Genomic DNA, 20,101 nt, shown 5'->3' with positions numbered 1-20,101 from the left:
TGCTGCACCTATAGCCGTGCACACAGGGAGGCATGAGGTGGAATGCTGGAAGAAAAGGAGGCGTGAGCACTTAGTGAAAATGGTGCCAGTTTTTCCTCGATGGGCCTCGAGCCTCCAGTGCAGCCCAACAAAGCTGAGAGTGATGCGTCAAAATATCTTTTAATAAACAACGTAGGCAGTAGGAAATAATACTGGTCAGGGCTTGTTTTTCTGGCTCAGGGCCTCATTCCAACCTGTTGCAACCAGCTATTGAACATCTATGGGGACACCCCCACACAAGAGGCCCCACGGAGGAAAGGAACTTTTACATTTCTGTTTGACTGGGATCCTTGCCAGTGGCTAAGTTCAAAGTGCAGTTTCCAGTAATTTGCTGTTACTACTCCGCGTATTTGATAGGCCAGGACAGAAGCATGCAACCCGAAGTAATATTTCCTGATTTCTGACATTTCTCAAGATATGAATGGAGGTTGCTGAGGCACTAAAACTCAGAAGGGTTTTCCTGACTCCAACACCTTCGACGCTTTCCTTTTCTCCTCTTGAGCCCCCTTCCCTCCCCCCATCTCCTCCCTTTGCTTGCATTCCCTGCTGTTGTCAGTTCCGTATTTGGATGGCATTCATATTGATTGTTTCCCTATGCAAACACTGTGTGGCTGGTCTGATGCAACCAGAAGAATCCTATTGATTTACTGAGTGTGAGGGTTATTTAGATTGATATCCTTCTGGAGTAGTGATAACGCTTTCATCTCGCCTCAGAATTATGGTTAACCTTTCCATTTTGGGGGAAGGGCATGGAAATGAATTTCCTTTGCCCTGTTGACTGTGGTAAGAGGGAGGTAAGCACAGGGAGAAGCCAGTGGAATAACTACTATTCTCTCTAGCATGTGCATTTGTAGGCCATGTGTATGCCATTGTGGTTATGGAAGAAGCATCCTCTGTAATTAAGATTATATAAGCATTCCCATTGTAATCCTTTGTTTTCAGCTCTCCAAGACTTGCCTCTTTTGGGCCGATGTTTTCCTGGCTTGTTCTTTGCCATGTTACAACTTAATTATTTATTTTCCAAGCAGGGATGCAAATGTTGGAGAGAGCTGAGGAAATGGACTTTTCTTGCCCAGTTGAAAACAGCTCTTGACTTTTTTGAAAATTAGATCCAGAGTCCAAATGAGCTTTAAGTAGGAAGGCTGTGACCATTGATGAGCTTTTGGGGAATGCTCTTTTAATTACTGAATAATCCACATTTGTGCAAAAGGTAATGCAGATGGGCTGTGTAAGAGCAGAGATGAGGTTGGGAGGTCAGGCTTCAATGCTTAAAATCCTAATTCTCCTTTTTTTTTACAGCTTAAGTCTGCAGACTTCCTATGTCTGCAAGGGTGTGGGGGTCCCAGTACAGCTACCCACAAAAGCAGAGTGGTAAGAAGTTTAAGGGTGCAGAGTTCAGTTGTAACTGCCCTCCTGCAGCAATGTCAGTGCTCACAGGAACAAAAGCTGGGTGTTGAAACATGTGCTGGTTTTGCACTGAAGCTTCACTTTTCAGCTGAAACTGTCATCTAACTTCTGTTTTCAAAACCAAATAAAATTCCTCTGACTAGTATATAGCTTCAGCTTTCAAATAAATAAGCAAGCAAATACCTTTTCTTCCAGAGAGCACTGACAGGTGTTCACACAATCCAGGCACTCATGAGGTTTTAATCATTAAACTAAACAGTTCCTTGAAAGCAGAGGAATTTGGAGTTAATTCTGATCTTTATACTTGTGCTGATCACATCCACTCCAGTGTGTCCATGCAGTGACATCCACGGGCCTGCCTAAGCAGCAAGTAGAAGGAAACAGTGAGTACATATTTCTGAGCTGAACGCTTCAAGCACTGTAACTGGAACTGCATTATTCGTGATTAGTGCCTTTTTGCCTGATGTTTAGTCCAAAATCCTCTGGAGGGGCAGTGGGAGAAGGCACAGAGAGGCAAATAATCGCAAGATGCTCTGTGGTGGGAGCTGATTTGCCCACGAGCGCCGTGCGTCGCTGGTACCAGGCCGTGTGTCATGTGGCCGGCAGCTGTGCTCCCCTGCCGGATGCTCAGCCCTCTTCCATAACCAGCTGCAGGGCCCTGGCCTCCCTCTCTGTGGATTTTTAGCCAGAGAGATGTGGAAGGGAGAAGGCTGCAACCTGGTCCATGTGTTGGGGGTTTTGTTTTATTAATTATCATTTAATTAATTTTGTACAAGAATAACTCACCGACGCCTGGCTGCGTAAGTTTGTTAAGCCCACAGTTTCCTGTGGGTGACAAAGCCTCTGGCTGCGTTACAAGCACCCTGAACTGATCAGAGAATGTTGGGTTGCATCATGAGACCAAACAGCAGGTAAACAGAGGGAGCATGCTGTGTTCAAATGAAATAACTCCTCGTAAACTTGGAGCATTGCAGTGAACTTTGTTGCTTAGTGGTTTCTTGCGCAGGAGAAGCACCAGAGATGTTACAGTGAAGGGTTACGACCCTGAAACTGCAGTCTAACTCTGTTGAGGAAGATGCAGGGCTCGCTAGATCCCACAGGAAGTTTTCTATGTAGTCCCTTGTGTCTTCATTGTTGATATATGAAATGAGAATAATATTCTAGAGGCTGTGTTTGGGTTCCATAATATTTGCTTGAATGTGAATTGTACCGAGGGAGTTGGGTTTGTCCTTTGAGATCATCTGTGCAAAACAAGAAGCTGTGAAGGAAGGAACGTGTCCTGTTGTTCACTGTAACAATAAACATGGAAAATTATTCAATGATCTGTGAAGCTCAGTGAAATTTATGAGAACACAGCAGCTGTCACACTAGATTAGATCAAAGATTATTGTGAGTAAGTATCCTGCCTCCAGCAGAGGTTGGTGAGAGTGGGATGGGGAAAGGGCCTCAGAAAATAGATGTATATTTAGAATTATCTTTCCCTGCTCTATCTTGTCAGCTTCTAACAAAGAGTTGTGTAGCAGCTTCTGAGGCTGACATGTGTTTGGTAGCTTCTCTTGGATGTATTTGTTGTTCATTCCTCTGATCTCCATTTGAACCTGTGTGCTGCTTTGCCTCGACCAGCCCCTGTGGGCACTGAGTTCCACACTGTAATTGTTTTATGAAAAAGCATTTCCTTTTGTTTCTAAATTGCTGCCAGTTTAAAACAGGCTTCCCGACTTCCTTTATTACATACAGTAAATAATTCCCTTTTTTACCACATCATTCCATTTCATTATTTTTCAGATGTTGATTCTGTCCCCTCTTAGCCAGCTGGCATGTTCTAATTTATTTAGTTTCTTCTTGTCCGGAATTTGTCCTTTTTTTGTTATTTTCCATGGTGCCTTCTCCCTTAATCTTTCCTGGTTTTTCTGCGTGCTCTGTGAGATGGTGTGGAGGTGAATGCAGCACTGTAATCAAAGGGCCCTAATGAGTAACCTCCTGAGGGTGCTTGGATGAGCAAAACGCCTGTGGACTTGAGCCAAAGGTTGCACTGATTAGCCTGGGAGGACCGGTGCTGTCAGGCTTTGTCTGTGTGGTGTCAGAACAAGATAAAGGTGTACAAGTGCTCCTTGTTACCTGCCTTGAGCTCAGCATCTCTCCCTTCTGAAGTCACAGCTGTGATGCCAAGGCTTTGGGTGAGGCGTACTTCAGGCTCCAGGACCTGAAACAGTAGGTGCCAAAAGAAGATGAGACCGGCCGTGGTGGGGTGATGAAGGTTTGTGTCACACTGGGGAATGAGGGCAGAAGTTCCTAAGGCATTCAACAAATGCTCCCCACCAAACCCCACAATCCATAAATGGGTACTTTTTTGGAGTTTTTCACAACCCCTTTGGGTTATTTGCATACATGGATTTTTGCCCTTAAAAAGTGATTTTGTAGTGGAAAGTGGGCATGTCTTTGAGACTGCTCTCAGATCTTGGCCTCATGGGGCACTGCAAGCCCTGACAATTCAGTAACAGCCCTTTGCACAAGCCTTGCAGTGCAGCAAAAATTCAAATGGTTCCTTTTGTGGTGAGGTTACAAGTCAATAACTTGAGCTCGGATTGTGTCCATATCCGGTGAGGAGTGAGGATTACATCCCCCCCTCCCCCCCCCCCCCCCCCCCCCCCTTTCTCCTCGCAGTCCTGCCTAACAAATCCAGACCCATTCCCCGCAGGGAGCCCAGGCGAAAGGAAGGGAGTGTCGTCCCCTTGGGAGCTGTTACTGCATCCGCTCCCCCCCGGAAAGAGGAGGGAGGAATTCCGACAATTCCTTGCCAAGCTGTTCCAAGGGTAGAGCACTTACACCCCACCAGCTAATCAGGGCTGTTCCTTAAGGCTTTATTTTAGCATCTGGACTTCAGTAACTTTTTTTAAGCCTAGTTTTGTACTGAGGATTACTGTGAATTTAGATCTAAACCACTGCTTGAGTTGCACATCCAAAATAAGCATTGTTAACAAAAGCCAAGTGCCTTATGCATTTTATTCAGTGCTAAGAGCAGCTTGACTGCTAATATTTCATGTTCTGGAAGAAATGGAGTTGCAGTGTTTCGAGCTAATTCTGGGATTTTGAAGCACATCCTGCTTGGCAAACTGTAATGCCCATGGTTGTGCCAGTGGTGTTTAGTTTGAGGCCAGTGAGATGCAGGTGCAGAGAGATACAGGAGAGAATCCTTATAAGAAGGCAAATGTGCCCTTTTCCATGTTTGTTTAATATTGCACTCTTAGTTTTTTGAAGTGCCTTTGTGTATAATGTCTGCCCATGTTACCTTTTAACATTTTTTCCAGGTCTGCTACCGTTCAAATAAATCATATGGCTGAGGAAGAACTTGTCCTGCCTCCTCCTAAGGCATGTAGGCTTAATCCTTTTGCTGCCTAAATCACAGTCATGGTGTTAGGAAGGTTTAAACAAAACTCTGCTGTACTATATCCCAGCAGTTACTTGGGAGAAATATGTGGAGAAAAGGGGAGAAAGGTGAGAAAGGGAAAGAGAAGATCACTTACCTCTCTTCTCTCGCTGTGCAAGTCCAGCCTGAGTGTGTGCACAGAGGAGCTTGGAGTTTTTCCCTTTGCAGGAATCCATGAGCACAACTGGGGAGAAGCAAGCAGGACTGAACTAGCCCGGAAAGTGGATTGCTTTGTGTGCCACAGTCGTGTGTCTCTCCAGCTCCGGCCGGGCGTTCTGGCTTTGTGTGACAGATAGCTACATAAACAGATGGAAAGCTCAGTTTTCCTTGCATTTCTTTTGCCTTTTCTGCTCTAGGCTTCACAAGGAACACTATTTTTTTTGTATGTTGAACCAAAGGACTCCTAAGCGAAGGAGCAGATTATTTGTTCCGCAGCATGGATGTGGGTGAAAAATGCAGAGTCCTGGGTGTAGCCCGGTTCAGAGCTGTGCAGTGCATGGGTGTAGCAACAGCTTCCACTTGCATGGGTGCCTTTTTGGCAAATACAGGGCTAGAGAAAGAAGTGGAACAACTCTCCCAGTGTGTTGGAAGACAAGGTCCAGATAAGTAGTGTTAGTAGCCAGTTGGGAGGGCATTTAATGAGCAGGTGGAGAGCATCCTTTCTGGGTGCCGGATCTGAGTATTGGAACAGCACTGACCTTGGGCACACTGACTTTTACAGTAGAGTAATTAATAGGAATGGGATATGCATATAAATGGAACCTAACTTAGTGATATCTGGCTGTAATCCCTTTGTCACCACCTCCTTTATTGTCTAACACACAAAGGTATGGATGTCAAAACATAGGTGCAAAATGATTCTGAATTGCCTTTCTCATTTGTTTACCCTTCTAGGGAGAAAGTGGTGCTGATGGATGTAGAGTTCTGTAGAGCAGTAAAATCATAATTTGATTATGTGTATAATGTGATATATTGTTGTTGCTTGAAAGGTAGAAAAATGGCCATCAGGAATCAAAGCTTTTGATTGCAAATTACTATTCTCAAAGCTTTTAATTGTAAATTAGGATTCTAGGTGTAAGTTCTGTAGGGTCTTGATTAGATCTGCTGTCCCCTCAGCAGCCTGGGATATTGATTAGTTCACAATCCCCAGCTGTCTCTAATAATGGAATCAATCTATTAGCTGTATGGTTCTGCTAAAATTATTTGCAATACAAGAATGTTTAGAGTTGCATTTGCATGGTTATGGCTGTTAAGGGGGGATGAACAGATCAGATTGCAGTGTTGCTTACAGAGTCAGAAACATGGGGTAGTGTTGGCTTATAGCTTGTTCTTTTGGAGATTGTTGTAATGTGCATAGTGAAGATTAGGGAAGCTAAAGAGATAATACAGTGATCTGGTGTCTAGGACACTGAGCTGTCTGGAGGGGGACACCAGCTCCTTGCTCTAGTGAACATTTGGAATATTAATTTCTCACCTCATCTTTCTTCTCTTGTCATGCTGTATGCACTTTTCTTCCCCTATCGCCAGTCTTTGGGGATATGGAAACTGTAGGAAAACAGCTGTTGGCTATGCTGGGGATGTCTGCTTTCCCTACCTGCTGCCAAGAAGTCTTTTTGAAAGATTTCTTACCCTGTGATCACACCCAGCATGTTTTCTTGGAGCAAGGCTTGCAAGTGCAGTAGGCAGAAGAAAAGTTAGCCTGAAAATCCCACCAAAATAAATTTTAAAAAAGGAGCTGAGAAAAGCAGTGTCCTAGGAATCAAATTCTGAATTTATTTGCTGATGAAAATCTAGAGCCCTGCAGGATTAGGATTAGCTAGGTCAGGGTGTGAAAGCAGATGGTGCTACCAGTGAGAGATCCCCAAATCCATCCTTTGGATTTAACTTTGTAGGTTAACTCCTAGAAAGATGCAATGTGCTAACCACACAGTTAAGGTCAGAGCATCCCTTTCCTATTTCCCTTGGCAGCCAGTTTGTTTAACTGTACGTCATGCCAGCAATGAAAAAACTGAAACAAATCAAAGCTGCTCTGCATTTCCCAGTCTGACTCTCTCACCTGCTGCACCGTGGAGTGTCACCGTGGGAAGCTCTCACTCTGCCACATGCTGTGGGATGTGATACGGCACAGCCTGACCTACCCAGGCTGTGTCAGCCACAGGAAGTCTGAAAATATGATTTCCTGAAAAACAAGTGAAAGGAGGGGAAGTGCGCAGTTTATGTTTTGAGGATGGCATTATTGGAAACTCCATGAGCTCTTTCTGTCAAAATACCTACAAAGTAACTATTTAGTCATATGAATAGTTGCCATTTATTTACAAGGCATCTGTGTGTGAATTAGGAAAAATCCTTTAACATCTATCAGACCTCACAGAGATGAGTAATTCTGTGGAAACAGTGTGCGTGTCAGACGTGACTGATCGCTTGTTACCCTGTATTCTGTCCTTTGTTTTTGACTAAGGCTCCAATGTATGTGCTAGCAGTGATTCAGTATGAACCAGGGGGTGTCTGGTAGAATCTGCTTGTCTCTTGCATTTCAACAGAAAATGCAAGATTTTCTTATAGACAATTTTCTTGACAGAATCAAATGGTGAGGCAGTTTCCCAGTTGGTGTCAGCTGGAAAGCATTGGTTTGCATCAGGCTAGGACCTGATCTCTCTACTTACAGGACAGCTGTCCTAAAAGTTCATTTCCCAAAATGTAAAAGCAGTTGTTGCTGAAACCACACTGTGCCATGCTGGGGTGGTTGTGATTGTTATCTTTCCTCAATCTTTTAACACTGTATGTAGAACAGAAACTCCTGGTTTCAGCACCTGTGGTCTAAGGTAGGAGTGGGATCTAGGAACTGGACTCAAACTTGGGGCCTCTCTCTTTAGGCTCCATATGTTAACTTTAATTACTTTTCTATGTGATTTCCTTGAAATGTTTCATGGTTTTCCCAGTACTTAAATACTGAATCTCTTATTTCCTGGACAAGTCCCTGAGCAACTTGATCTAACTGGACCTGCTCAGAGCTGGGAGTTGGATTAGATGGCCTCCCAGGAGTCCTTTCCAATATAAACTATTCTGTGAAAAGCAAAAGATGCTTTTGGGACTGATAGATGAGGTATAACAGAGCAAGCTGTGGAGCTGGGGAAGCCACAAGCACTCCATTTTACCCAAAGATATGAAGCTCTGTTATTTTCCTGTATTTGTCATTTCCATCTTGCAGTAAATTCAATTACCAGCGAGCAGGACTTTTTCACAAGGGGCTGGCTAGGAAATTATCTGCAGAGGACTGGAGATAGAATTTCTAGCTGGCAAGTTGTGTTAAGTTGGCCTTTCCTAACAGCAGTTCCAATTCAATGGATGTAACTTCTGTAGCTGAGTGCATTTAGTTTAATTGCAGGCAGAAAGCAAATCTTTGGCATGCAAATTGATGCACATCTGCAGAGAGCTTTAGCATGAACTGATGCAACTTTCCTGAGCAAAGAAACATCTGGAGATGCCAGCAATAAGAAATCAGAGTAGAGATGTATTTTTTAAGCAGACAGAAGGGACAGGGAAGATTAAATACATCAGATATCTTGTCCCCATGGAAGAGAGTGGGAGAGAGGGGGACCACAGCAGACCTTGCTTGCCCCAGGGGTTTCTGCAGGGGTTTCAGTCCTTCCAGGCCACCAATACTCCTGCATGACTGAAGAGAAAGAAGGCAGAGAGTGCAGTCCTGTCTGCAGTGAGAGAATTTGATTTGTTCCTCCTCTGGCCAAGTAGCTGCAGCCTACAAGGCAGTTGTGGGTCACCTTTGTGCACAGTTCTTCCCTGGATTTATGGGGTTGGGAATTGGTCAGCCAATTGTAGAATATATTTTTTTTGGGTCTCTATTAAATCTCTTTGCTTGGAGCTCCCTGCTAACACAGGTGGCATATGTTGGACATGTCATTTTGATCCTTCAGTGTTGTGCATAGTTTATGCACAGGGATGATTTCAGTGCTTTGTGAAATCAGTGTTGCAGATACTTGAAATGGTGCATTTTAATAAAAATGAGTGCAAGGATTGTTGATATAATATAAGCACTCTTGTTTGCTCATGAGTTGCATAATTGTGCTAGAAGTGTGTCTGTGCCCAAAAGGAATACAGATGATAACAGAAGGATAGATGTGCAAGGAGAGCTGTTTAATTCCTGAACTACCAGGCTTCTGAAGTAAATGTGTGGCATCTCTTTGTTTCACAGTTCACTTGTGGTGTGAATATCATGACTGGTACCTTGCTGTTTGCCAAAATGTCCAAATCCTCCCTCATTCTTTGGACAAAGACTTTGTGGAAGCTCAGCATTTAAACTTTTTACCTACAGAATAGCTTCCTGTTCAGGCTTTGTCAACAGATGCATGAAGCGCAAGAATTACTGTTGACAGTGAACACTTTATTATGGGGCAAAAGATCCTCTTAAGAATGTAAGGTCAGCAGTCTCTGAGTGAAGAATTTCTTATGCACATCAACACACAAATGCTTGATACCTAATCCTTTAATATGATTTTTATGGATTGATTTCAACAGGAATCCAAGGACAAATCTTCAGTAGCTGAACAACCTTCTAGCAACAAGCTGGCTTTGTTGGAATTCATGCTCAAAAATGATCTCACTCTAGTGACTTTTTAATATTGCGATTGCCAGGGCCCAGTCCTGTAGCTTGTCTTCCAGTTTTGAGTGCTTCCTTACTGAAGCAAACTTCTATTGGCCTTTTTTGAGTATTTTGCTAAACCAAGTATTCCTGTTTATAGGGGGATGTCTTAGGGCAGGCTAACAACATGTGGATGACTGTCACATGGGTTAGTCTGAACTGACAATGGGTTTGTCAGTCATGGAAAGGTACTCCTGGTTCAGAAGATAATTTCCATTTCATGTGTGCTTTCAGCCTGACTAGGTGACTTCCTTTGCACGGCAGATCGCAATTGGCTTGAGAGTAAACTCTTGGCCCTTCACTAATTTCTCTGTGAGAATCTGTCCTCAATGTGTCTGGAGCTCTGGCTTGTTATCCTGAGACTTGCTTAGCCCATTCCTTCCAAAAATAACCTAATAGCTGTAAGTCTGTTCTCTAAGCTGTCACTGCTTTTCTGTTCTGTTTTAAAATATCTTTCTGCTGTATCTCATTTTTATGTGGAACATAGCCCTTCTCTGAACTGTCCTGCAGTTTGTAGTGAGCTCAGGAAGAAGAGGCATCTGAAAGCTACTAAAAACATCGTGTTTCAAACCCAGCAGTTGTCAGAAATAAAGATACCTTTTGGTTTAAGTGATGGCTAAACTTTTTCCAGCTGTTGCTCTTGTTAAAGAATTTAAATCTGGGAGGAAGTGAAGGCTTTTCACTGCACTACTCCTCCACCTGAGGTACTGCTTTAGTTCACTGCACTCGAGATATTCACTAATCTTTCTGAGCAGAGGAGCTGGACACGGGTTTGTTTAGTTTAGTGTGCTGGTTCTGCCTGATCCACCCTGTTTCCTGTGATCTGTGTATTCAAGGACAGTGAAACCCCTTAGACCACGCCTGATTACATGACCCAGGAGGTCTTCCCAATTCCTGAACTAGGTGAGTGTGCCAGATGTACCCTGAATCTATACCCTGAATCAGGGTGAGATTCTGGGCTCAAAGTGGCTTCCATTTTACCCTTGTTTCTCCTTAGAGGCAATCCAGGTGAATAGACTGGATGTGAGCTTTAACACACTCTGACAGGTCCCAGATCTGGATGGTTTGAGGGCAAAGAGGGAATGTCAAGATTGGAAAGCATGCCAGGCTATCTCCAGCAGGGATCTGGGCAAGACCTTAGAAGACCTGCTGCCTGCAAAGTATCTGGAGAGATTTCATCTGCTTAATTTCTCATGTTTCTTGAGTGTTTCATTGCAAACCTTTTGGTCATTCAACATAATGTTACAAAGACTGTGACCTGGATTCTTCACGGTATCCATGGAAGATGTGGGCAATTCCTAGGAGAGGAGAGATTCTTAAATTTATTTCAGTAGCTTAAAATCAGGCAGCTTTCTTTACAGGGGCATGTTTACCACTGTAAATCCTGAACATTACCTACCTTTTGCTAGTGCCTGGGGCTTTGCTGTCATTGCTGATACTGTGTTTCTGGCACTGAAGACCTATGCCCAAAATTAATATGTATTCAGTTTGCTGATTGTTTCTCCAGAAAATGCTTGTGCTGAATTAACATCCCAGTCTGTTTGAAAATCTGAGTTTTATACAAAAATTACTCCAGGTTTTCTATTTTCTTCTGTAGGTGACAATATTTAATGATATGGGGAAAATATAGAAAATAAGGGTATTTTTTTTAACTTAGATTTTAAAAAATGAGCGGATAATCAGAAATAAAAAATTAAGAAGCACAAGTAAGTATATGCAGTATATGCTATGAATTAAATGGATTAAAAGGTCCATTTACTGTGAGGGTGGTGAGGCACTGGCACAGGTTTCCCAGAGAAGCTGTGGCTGCCCCATCCTTGGCAGTGTCCAAGGCCAGGCTGGATGGGGTTTGGAGCAACCTGGGATAGTGAAGGTGCCCCTGCCCCTGGCAGAGGGGTTGGAACTAAATGATCTTTAAGGCCACTTCCAACTCCAGTTATTCTGATTTTATACTCGGCTTCCCTTACACTTATTTGGGACCTAGTAGGCCTGTGATAAAAGTATTTTTATTCTATAATCTGAGGGTAGAAAATAACACCAGTAAAGCTTTCAGGTTTCCTCCTTTTAGCAGCAGCTGCCTCAATCCGAGGCATTGAGTGCCTTTCCTGCAAGGAAAGGGTTATCTCTCCTCTCAAATGTGAGAGCACACCCTGCTCTAGCCTGCAGGCACACAGATAATAATAACATGGAAGGATGGCAGCCTGTGCTCTGGAACGGTTTATGAGGAGGAAGTCCGCAATTACATATTTCTGGGCAAACATTAACCAAGGCTGAAGCCTAGCTTCGAAGAAAAACAACAGGCTGGAACCTCCAGTAATATAGCTGTTATGTGGACTGGAAAGAGCAGTCATGCATTCATGGAGCATTAGAAGCTAAGTAAGAATAGCACGACAACAAAGCAAAAGGCTTGATAATATTAGCACATCCTGGTGTGCGCCTGCAGAAAGCATCTCTGCCCCTGCCCAGCCCTCCAGTGATATTGGAAAGACCAAGGAGGTTTTTTTTTAAGTACTCTCTAGCTCTCTTAAAACAGACCTAAGCCAAAGTAATGGGACTATTGTTTGCTGTGCTCACAGCCTAATCCATTTATATCGGTGGTTTCAGAGCTTGCCACCACACACTGAAGTTTCCCCTTTAAAAAACAAGTTACTTTGGGCATCTCTCAATCACTGCGGTTACCACGCTAGAAACAATTGCCATTCTGTGCTGTGGTTTTGTAAAGCAGCAGTCTTATTTAGAGCTTTGTGTGCTAAACTCGGATATGCCCGTTCTATTATGGACTCTCTGTACCTAAAAATGGAATTGTTACACTAAAATTAAGGAGACAGCCAAATGATACATACTTCCTCTGCTTTGTTTTTTCTGACAGACCACAATTGCTGCAGAGAAGCTGTCCACTCATTACTGCAAGCTCTGGGGAAAAGGAGTGACAGAATTTAGACCTGTATGGGAGAGAAGCAGTAGTCTAAAGAGACACTTGCTGTGGCAAGCATAATATGTAGATTCCAAAGTTAAGCACTTTGGAAAAAGTCCAGAAGATGAAGATACATACATTACTGCTGCTGGGGAGAAGGAAGGGAATCTTAAATGTCTCCGTAGAGAATATTTACTTGGCTTTTCTTCCTTTCCTTTTTTTAAAGGGCGAGACAGCTGTGGCTGAGAAGCCTTACACTTGGAATAGGCTATTTGGTTCAGGTTTAATGGTAAAAGTTAATTTATTCTGTTGTTAGCTGGGCTAAAATAAAAAATTAGGATTACACTCCTAACATCCTTCACTGCCAGGGCAGGGACTTACCTACCCACTCCTGTTAGTGACCTGAAATCACTAACATCCAAAGCCCTTAAGGAAGCTAAAATGAACTTACTGGTTCGCTGGGGACAGTTGTTCCTGCCCCAGTGCTGTCCTCACAATTAGCAGTGATTAACAGTCCTGCTGCAACCAATACTCCACGGCGAGACTGGAATGGAAAATGCAGCCTTGGGGACTATGTGAGGTCTCTCACAACAACAAATCTTCAAAAAGCAGCTGATCCCGCTTTGCCTGGTTCTGATAATGGAAAACTGTGTTCTTTGGTTTTGCCTCTTCCCTTCTATTCTGTATCCAATGCTGCTCGCTTTTTAATGCCAAAGCAGATTTTAAAGGCACCCCCTCCACTCCCAAGTGTTTTAGCAGGTTAATGTTCTGGAATATTTTAACAAAACACAAACTATGACATTCAGTCACGGAGTGATTTCTCCCATGTTTATGCTTGCTTTTTGAAAATCCAGAATATTTCTAGATAAGTACCAGTAGATTATTTCAGGTACAACAGAAGAGATCTGGTTTTGGCATTTTGGAAAGGTCCCAGTTCGGAGGGATAGAAAGAACTGGCCTGTTCTGATGAGTATGGCTGGATTGTGTCATAATTAAGGAATAAAGAATTCTGACTCCTAAATAGGTATCCTTCAGTATATTTTAGTTTAACCTGAATAAAACCATGTTTGTGTTTAAAAAAGGAAGATGATTAATGGGATAATGGGAGGGAACAGAGTTTCACTTCTTGTAAAAGGAGTGCAAGCATAAACTTGACAAAAAACTGCTTTTTGAGTTTGTTTTGAGGATGGACAAATCACAGATAGCTTAAAGAGCTGCACAGGTCCTTGGTCTGTCTTTTCATTGTTCACTGCATCTTTCAAACTAAGGTTTCAGAGGCTGAACGTGGATTTGGGTTAATCTTTCAGTGATGCATCTATATAAGCTTTTATATATTGATATGGGAGTAAACTTGGTTCCTGCTTGTCCTCTAGTGATGTGTCCTCCTTTTGGGAAACTTAGCACATATCAGTGAACTAGCAAAGGATGAGAATCTAAGCAGAATATTCAAGTCAGATTTTTTTTTGCCTGTTTAAGAAGTTACTCATTGCATTGTCATTCATAATCGTCTTCCCGTGTGACAGGATGGGCTCGTCAGATCCCAGGGAGATAAAGCGGAATTTGTCAGCTCCTAGGGGGCCAAAGTAAGCATCCTTCTGACTAACAGCAGTCTTTGAGCACTGTGTCAGGAGTTATGGGAATTTGGAGTTACGTGCTGCTGTTGAGTGGCACAGCAAAATATGGTTGTGTAAGTGTGGTTAGTGGTTAATGATTTCTTTTTTTGTCTTTCCTTCACTGCCTTCTGTGCTCCTTGCTCTGTACACAAGAGCAGGAAGGAGGCTTTGGATGGAGCAATGCAGCCTGTTCATCTTTTCCTAAGTGAGTCAATATTGTTGCTATTTCTAGAAAGTCATCTTTGGTCTTCTCTAAAGGACCATCAAGAGATGAGAGACATCGTTGACATGGCCGTGTGGAAGGTGGGAGTTCTCTGGCACACCAGGAGCTCTGCCTGCTGGCTCTTCTGATTGCAAGCATAGCATATATTTTACATTCTCCCAGAGTCTCGCTTTGCCTCCCTGCTGCACTGCTTCAGAGCACGAGCCTCTGCAGCACTGGGTGTGAGAGAGAGAGTCTTGTGTAGGCAGCGCTGTGTTGACAAGTGCCTTGTACCATCTGCTTCCTTCCTCCACAAATCCATCAGCATCCATGCAGCAGCTTGTACTTGCTAAGAGCACTGCAAGGAGATGTGATTTGGATTTAATCATTAGCAAATGTCCCTTGACTGTTTCTCGGCTGCCCCATCTGAGTTTAATTCCAGGAGAAGGAAACTGATGTATTCCTGCTTTCAGGTGTAATTACTTCAAGACAGATTGACCGTTTAAGCACACACGACGCTGCTTAGCTTTAATTAGAGTAAATTGCCAGAATTTATATGACCGGTAGTTTTGGGGACTGTCAGATGCATGAAAGTATATTTTGCATATCATTTCCTGCTGAGGCTGAGACCAAGGTACTAGCTGAAAGGCTTGTAATTAGGACAAAAACACTTTGTAAATTTAACCCTATCTCCATTAGGAGCAGAGTGGAACTGGCTGGGGAAGAGGGTGGTGCTCCAGGGAGACAAAAACATTTGAAAGAGAACAAGAAGCAAGAAGTACCTGGAGACTGAGCAATAACAGAGACAAGTGTTATTGCCAAACTGGAGTCTTTGTGATTTGTAAGTGTGTAAGTAAGATTTATAAACCCCAAAGATAATTTTTTTCTGGAAGGCTGTTCTAGTATATTGTATGACCCCAGTGTTGATATAACTGAAACTGAAAAAGAGGTTTGGCTAGGTGTTCTGTCACAACAGTTCTTAGTGCACCAATTCAGAGTGCCCTGGAATAACGTCAGCCTTTGCTGGATCCGTTCCTGACTTGACCCTCAGCTGCAACAGCAGTGCAAGCAATGAGGTTTCAGTACATAAAGAGGCCTCAAATCATTGACTGAGCAGCAAGGGAAGCACTGTTGAGCCCCTTCTGTACTGAGCCACCTGGAGGGAAGGGCCTCTCATTGCCCTAGAGCTCTTTCCTGGTTGGAGAAACTCTTTCCCAAACCAGGAGCAGGGAGCTGCCTTGTGCCAAGCACCTGTTGGTAGATCTTTTCAGTGTAGTTTGTGTGCAGTTTGCAGTATGTCTCTGTCTGGCAGCTGGGGAACCTCCATTAAAAAAACTGTGGAAGGTGAAGGGTCTTCAGTTTTCCCAAAGAAGGAATAGCTGACCACAGGTTCAAATTCAATTAAATTATTGGCACAGGGTTTGCTAACTGATCTCTGCTTAATGATGGGAGCTCTTACTGATGGTATTCTGTAAGGATAGAGTTGGAAACAGCATGGGCTTTTTTTCTGGAATAGCCCAAATTGTATTAGTTTCTGTTTTATTGCTTGGCACATAAAAAGTGGCTGTATCACCTTGCTGATTTGAAGTTTGGTGAAGAGGCTTAGTGGAAGTGGTCTCAAACATCTGTAATGAGGTCAGGATGGAATAGCAATCCATTTGCCTGAGGATGCTGCAAATGTGGTGGGTCCAACATACTTCACTATTCTACTTTTTATTATCCGCATAGTTTGTCCTGGGCCTGAGACCTGTGAAGAAAGTGGAGGGAGAGCTGTGGTCTTTCACACTTGGGTACTGATATTTAAGTTGCTGAAGAGTTCAGCTCACAGTTCTGACAGCAGGAGTTTTTATTTCTGTGTCAGCTGCACCTGCCTAGGCACATCTTTGCTTTAATTTGGTGCAAGTGCACCACTCTCCAAACATGATATATCTGGGTCCAATAGTCCCCAGAAAACTGTTTTCTCTAGTCAAAGCACTGGAGTCTGTAGAGGTGGTTATCTTGTGTTAGTTATGATAGAGGCCAGTCTGGCTGCTCCTTGTTTCTTGCTGCTTTTGTGGGGTTTTTGCTTCTGTGACCGACTTCAAATACAGTCAACAAGACCTGCATTTGCTGATGAGTTAAGAGCTTGCTGTCAGCACCCATTCTCCCAGCACAGTATCAGTACTTCAGATTTCAGTCACCCTAATCTCTCTGCTTTCAGAAATGGAGTCCTGCATCCCTGAAAATGAGACGCAGCGGAAATTCTGTTGTTCTTTCTTCCCAAGATCATGCATTAACAGCATTCTGGCAGGACTAAGGTAAGAAAGTTTGAGGAAAATCCCTGAGTTCCTAGCTGTTCATCGTTCTCCTTTTCTTAATACAAATATTAGCAATTAATAATACAAATATATAGCAATTTCTGAAAAGAATATATACCAATTTCTGAAAAGAGGCAGTTTTTTTGAAGCCCATGAAGTTCCAGGCTTAAGCGAAATGACAAAAATAAGGGCTTAAGATGAATAACAAGTATATAGTGCAGCAGAGGAATGGTGATGATCGTAGTGTGATGTGCATTTGTTTCTAAGCCCAGCACAGATATTTTTTCCTGTCACTTATTTTTAGCAGGATGCTGGGGATGCAAAACAAATATGAAATGTTTAGGGCAGCAGTTTATGCTATGACTAATCTGTCCTCTGTGAAGCTAATAATCCCCCCTAAATTCTTCTACAGGGGAAGTCACAGATTTGTACTTTTCACTGCGTGGCACATCACAAACCAGAAACGTGGTTAATGGCTGCTAATAAGTCCCTGAATTCTCCTCTTCAGGGAGCCTTCCCTCGGGAGAGCCGTTATCGTTAATCTGGTTAAATCTGGATGTTTCCCCTTCTTTTCTTATATTGTTTGTTCTCCTTTGAGGTAGTTACAGTTCATTTATGTCTAGTGAAGGGACAAGTGGTGTTTGCCAGAGCCGGCTGCAGGGGCCGATGGGCGCCCGTTTGCATGGGCCTCGTTACAAAGGCAGACCACATCCTGGCCAGGACAAAGTGCTGTCTGATCCACAGCCGGCACACACCAGTGCCTGCCTGGAGCCCTGCCAGCCTGTGGGCAGCCTTTGTGAGGAGGCACTGTGTCAGTCTGCGTGGAAGTCGAAGGAAGGGATAAACCAACTAAACTAATCTTTCTTTCCATTCTCTGGCAGAGCTTCCACCAGTCAAAATATGCATGTGATTCACTACAGTATAAATTTTTTCCTGTGCTTTTTGTTTGCTGTCATCTAGGAGAAAAGTGGTGTGTCATTCACTCAGCTGCTTTCTTGGGAGCAGAACACAGAGAAAATTAAAATACCCTATCTTGGGCATCTTCTTGCAAAGATATTCTTGCTTCATGTGTAAGAGGTATCTTTGCAACCAACTGATAAATGCAACATATTCATCATCTTCCATCTAACAAGTTTTAAACCCCCCATGCAGCTCAGGTTCCAGGATTTAAACTTGCAGCTCTTGCTGAAATGGGTGGGTAAGCAGCTATGTCTAGCTCATATAACAGAAAACCTGAGCTTTTGGGGAAGAGGGCAAAGGTGCTATTGTAAGACAAATACAAATCATTATTTTCTGCCAGTTAAGGACAGCAAAAGGAATCCACAAAGTGGGTTTGGTGACAGAGTTGGGGATATTACCCCATACTTCCTTGATTTTGGGTGTGTTAAAAAAAATCAGAGGAACAACTGTTTCTTTTCATTTAAACAGCACAATAAAATATGAACTCTGTGGAATGCTATGCAACTTAAGGTGATTTTTAAAATGAGTGCAGCTGAATAGGTTTGTGTTTTTTGAGCCTTGCATCGTATTTCTCAGTTGAGAAAATTATCATGTGGCCACAGGGTTTTAATAAACCTTTTTGCAGCTAAAATAAAATGTTGAGGTTTGATGGGAAAGCAGATTGAAGTGGAACATTGGTTACATCAGTAAATGTGCCTTACTCTCAGTTGGCAGTGGTGAGTGTGAGTCAGTTTGTTTCAGCCTCTAAAAATACCATATGTCTTTATAATTCCAAACAAGTCCTTAAGATGGACAGAAGGAGTGTGCTTTTTTTTTTTCCTTAAATATGGCTGCTGAATATCTCTGAAAACACAGCAGCCCACATCCTGGTTGCCCACTGCTGTCCACCTCATCAAACAGAGTGACCTCACAAAGGTATGAAGCTTCAGTTTGCTGTGGGGATGCTGCTCCTCTGCCTCATGTTTGCAGGTGCTGGAGAACAAAGTCAGTCCTGGCATAAACAGGTGAATTTTCCATTCTAGCTGATGGGAGTTGTCCCCATCTGTGCCAATAATAAACTCTTTTAAAATGCACTTGTGGGTGAATTCCTCACAGATTTTGTTTATCCAATTTTGTGTAAACAAGTTGTCCTAAAAACTACAGTGTGAGCCCAGCTTTACCACATGATTCAGCACCAAACTATGTGAAATTAGCCCTTTTTCTTTGGATCTCATGGGTTTGACCTGAGAATAATTCTGAGGTTTTTAGTTTACTTGAATGTCAAAGTTGAGCAAAATTAACGATTTTGTTTAAACCAACAAAAGTGCTTGGAGAAAATACCTATTTCTTAGAATAATTGTTGAGATGCTCATTGGTTTCAGACCTTCCAATGTAGACAAATAGACTGAATGGGACACCTTTTCTCCACTGACTGTATTCCTGGTCAAACTCTGAAGGGAGGGAGGTTTGTGGTTTTTTTGGAACCAGCTATTCACTGTTGCGACTCAAATCCATTTGTCTTGCAATCTTGGACACCATTTGCTGTTATATATTCTGGTAGCCATCGTGTATGTATTTGTCTGCTTGACTGATCTTCTCTGAAGCTGTGAAACCTCTTTTACAGTAAGAAGTCTTTTTTGAGTCCTAGAAGGAAAAAACCCATCAAATCCCAAAACACACACCTTTTGGTCTAGAGCTGACTTCATTTCTTTCACACCTTTACAAAACACATTTTATATACTTTGTCCAAAATCTATTAATAACTTCAGCTTTATGTATTCCAGCTGTAGTATTTAATTTTTTGCCCTTAATTTTCTTTTCTGCTTTTATGACTGTAAGAGGATAACTGGAAATATTTGATACACCTGTTCAATTACACAGAGGGACAGTCAGAGGCATGACAGAGAGAGAATTCCCTATCCATCTGTAGAGAATTATGGAACTTTGCACCCACTTTTGTCAGTACAGCTATATTTGAGCACAAAACATTCAGACAAGAGCTGAACTTAAAGGAACCAAACTAAAGACAAGGGCTGTTTCTAGTGAGTAAGAACTGTAAAAATATCTGATAGAATTTAGAGTTCATTTACGATACTCCCCATGTTAAATACATTTCTTCCTAGAGTTGTTGAACTTCATTTTCTGTCCTGGATCATCCCAAATCATGCTGGCCATGTTTACTTTGAGATGTGTGGTATTGATAATCAGGTGCATAAAATTTGATTTTCCTCTCACAATGTAAACTTCCCGAACAGTCTCAGAGAAATTTGATAATGGCTTTACTTTTGCCCTAACCACAAACCTTTTTGTGGGTGTTCTGTTCGGCTTAGATAGAGGGTGTGGGAACATCTGGAAGAAAAAGTGCCAATAATATTTCTGTGAATATGTTGCAGCTCAATTATGCCATTTCCAGGCCTTCGGAATGCTCAGGTAGCACCACTGTTTTTCTGGTGGTGTAGCACCAGTAAGACCAGGCGCCATGGAGAGGGTTGTGGTGCTCTGTGCCAGCTCTTTCCTCGTCTCTAATTGCACACTATTTGTCTCATGCAACCTGCAACATTATTATTGCCTTTTTTTCATTGTTCTACTGAAATTTCAGTACTTGG

General features: G+C 42.7%; 1 long non-coding RNA gene across 1 annotated transcript; it reads left to right on the top strand.

Moving 5' to 3' along the window:
* Positions 1–1,765: 1,765 nt before the first annotated feature.
* LOC120508596 lies at positions 1,766–18,501 on the top strand. The gene is made up of 3 exons (XR_005629025.1): positions 1,766–1,829; positions 16,460–16,556; positions 18,372–18,501. It is a non-coding gene; the product is annotated as an uncharacterized LOC120508596 (long non-coding RNA).
* Positions 18,502–20,101: the final 1,600 nt, after the last annotated feature.

This window comes from Passer montanus, unplaced genomic scaffold, assembly GCF_014805655.1.
Source record: "Passer montanus isolate IOZ18808 unplaced genomic scaffold, ASM1480565v1 scaffold108, whole genome shotgun sequence".
Classification (NCBI taxonomy): Eukaryota; Metazoa; Chordata; class Aves; order Passeriformes; family Passeridae; genus Passer; species Passer montanus.
The sequence above is the reverse complement of the archived record's forward strand: the minus strand, read 5'-3'. Positions and strand labels throughout refer to the sequence as shown.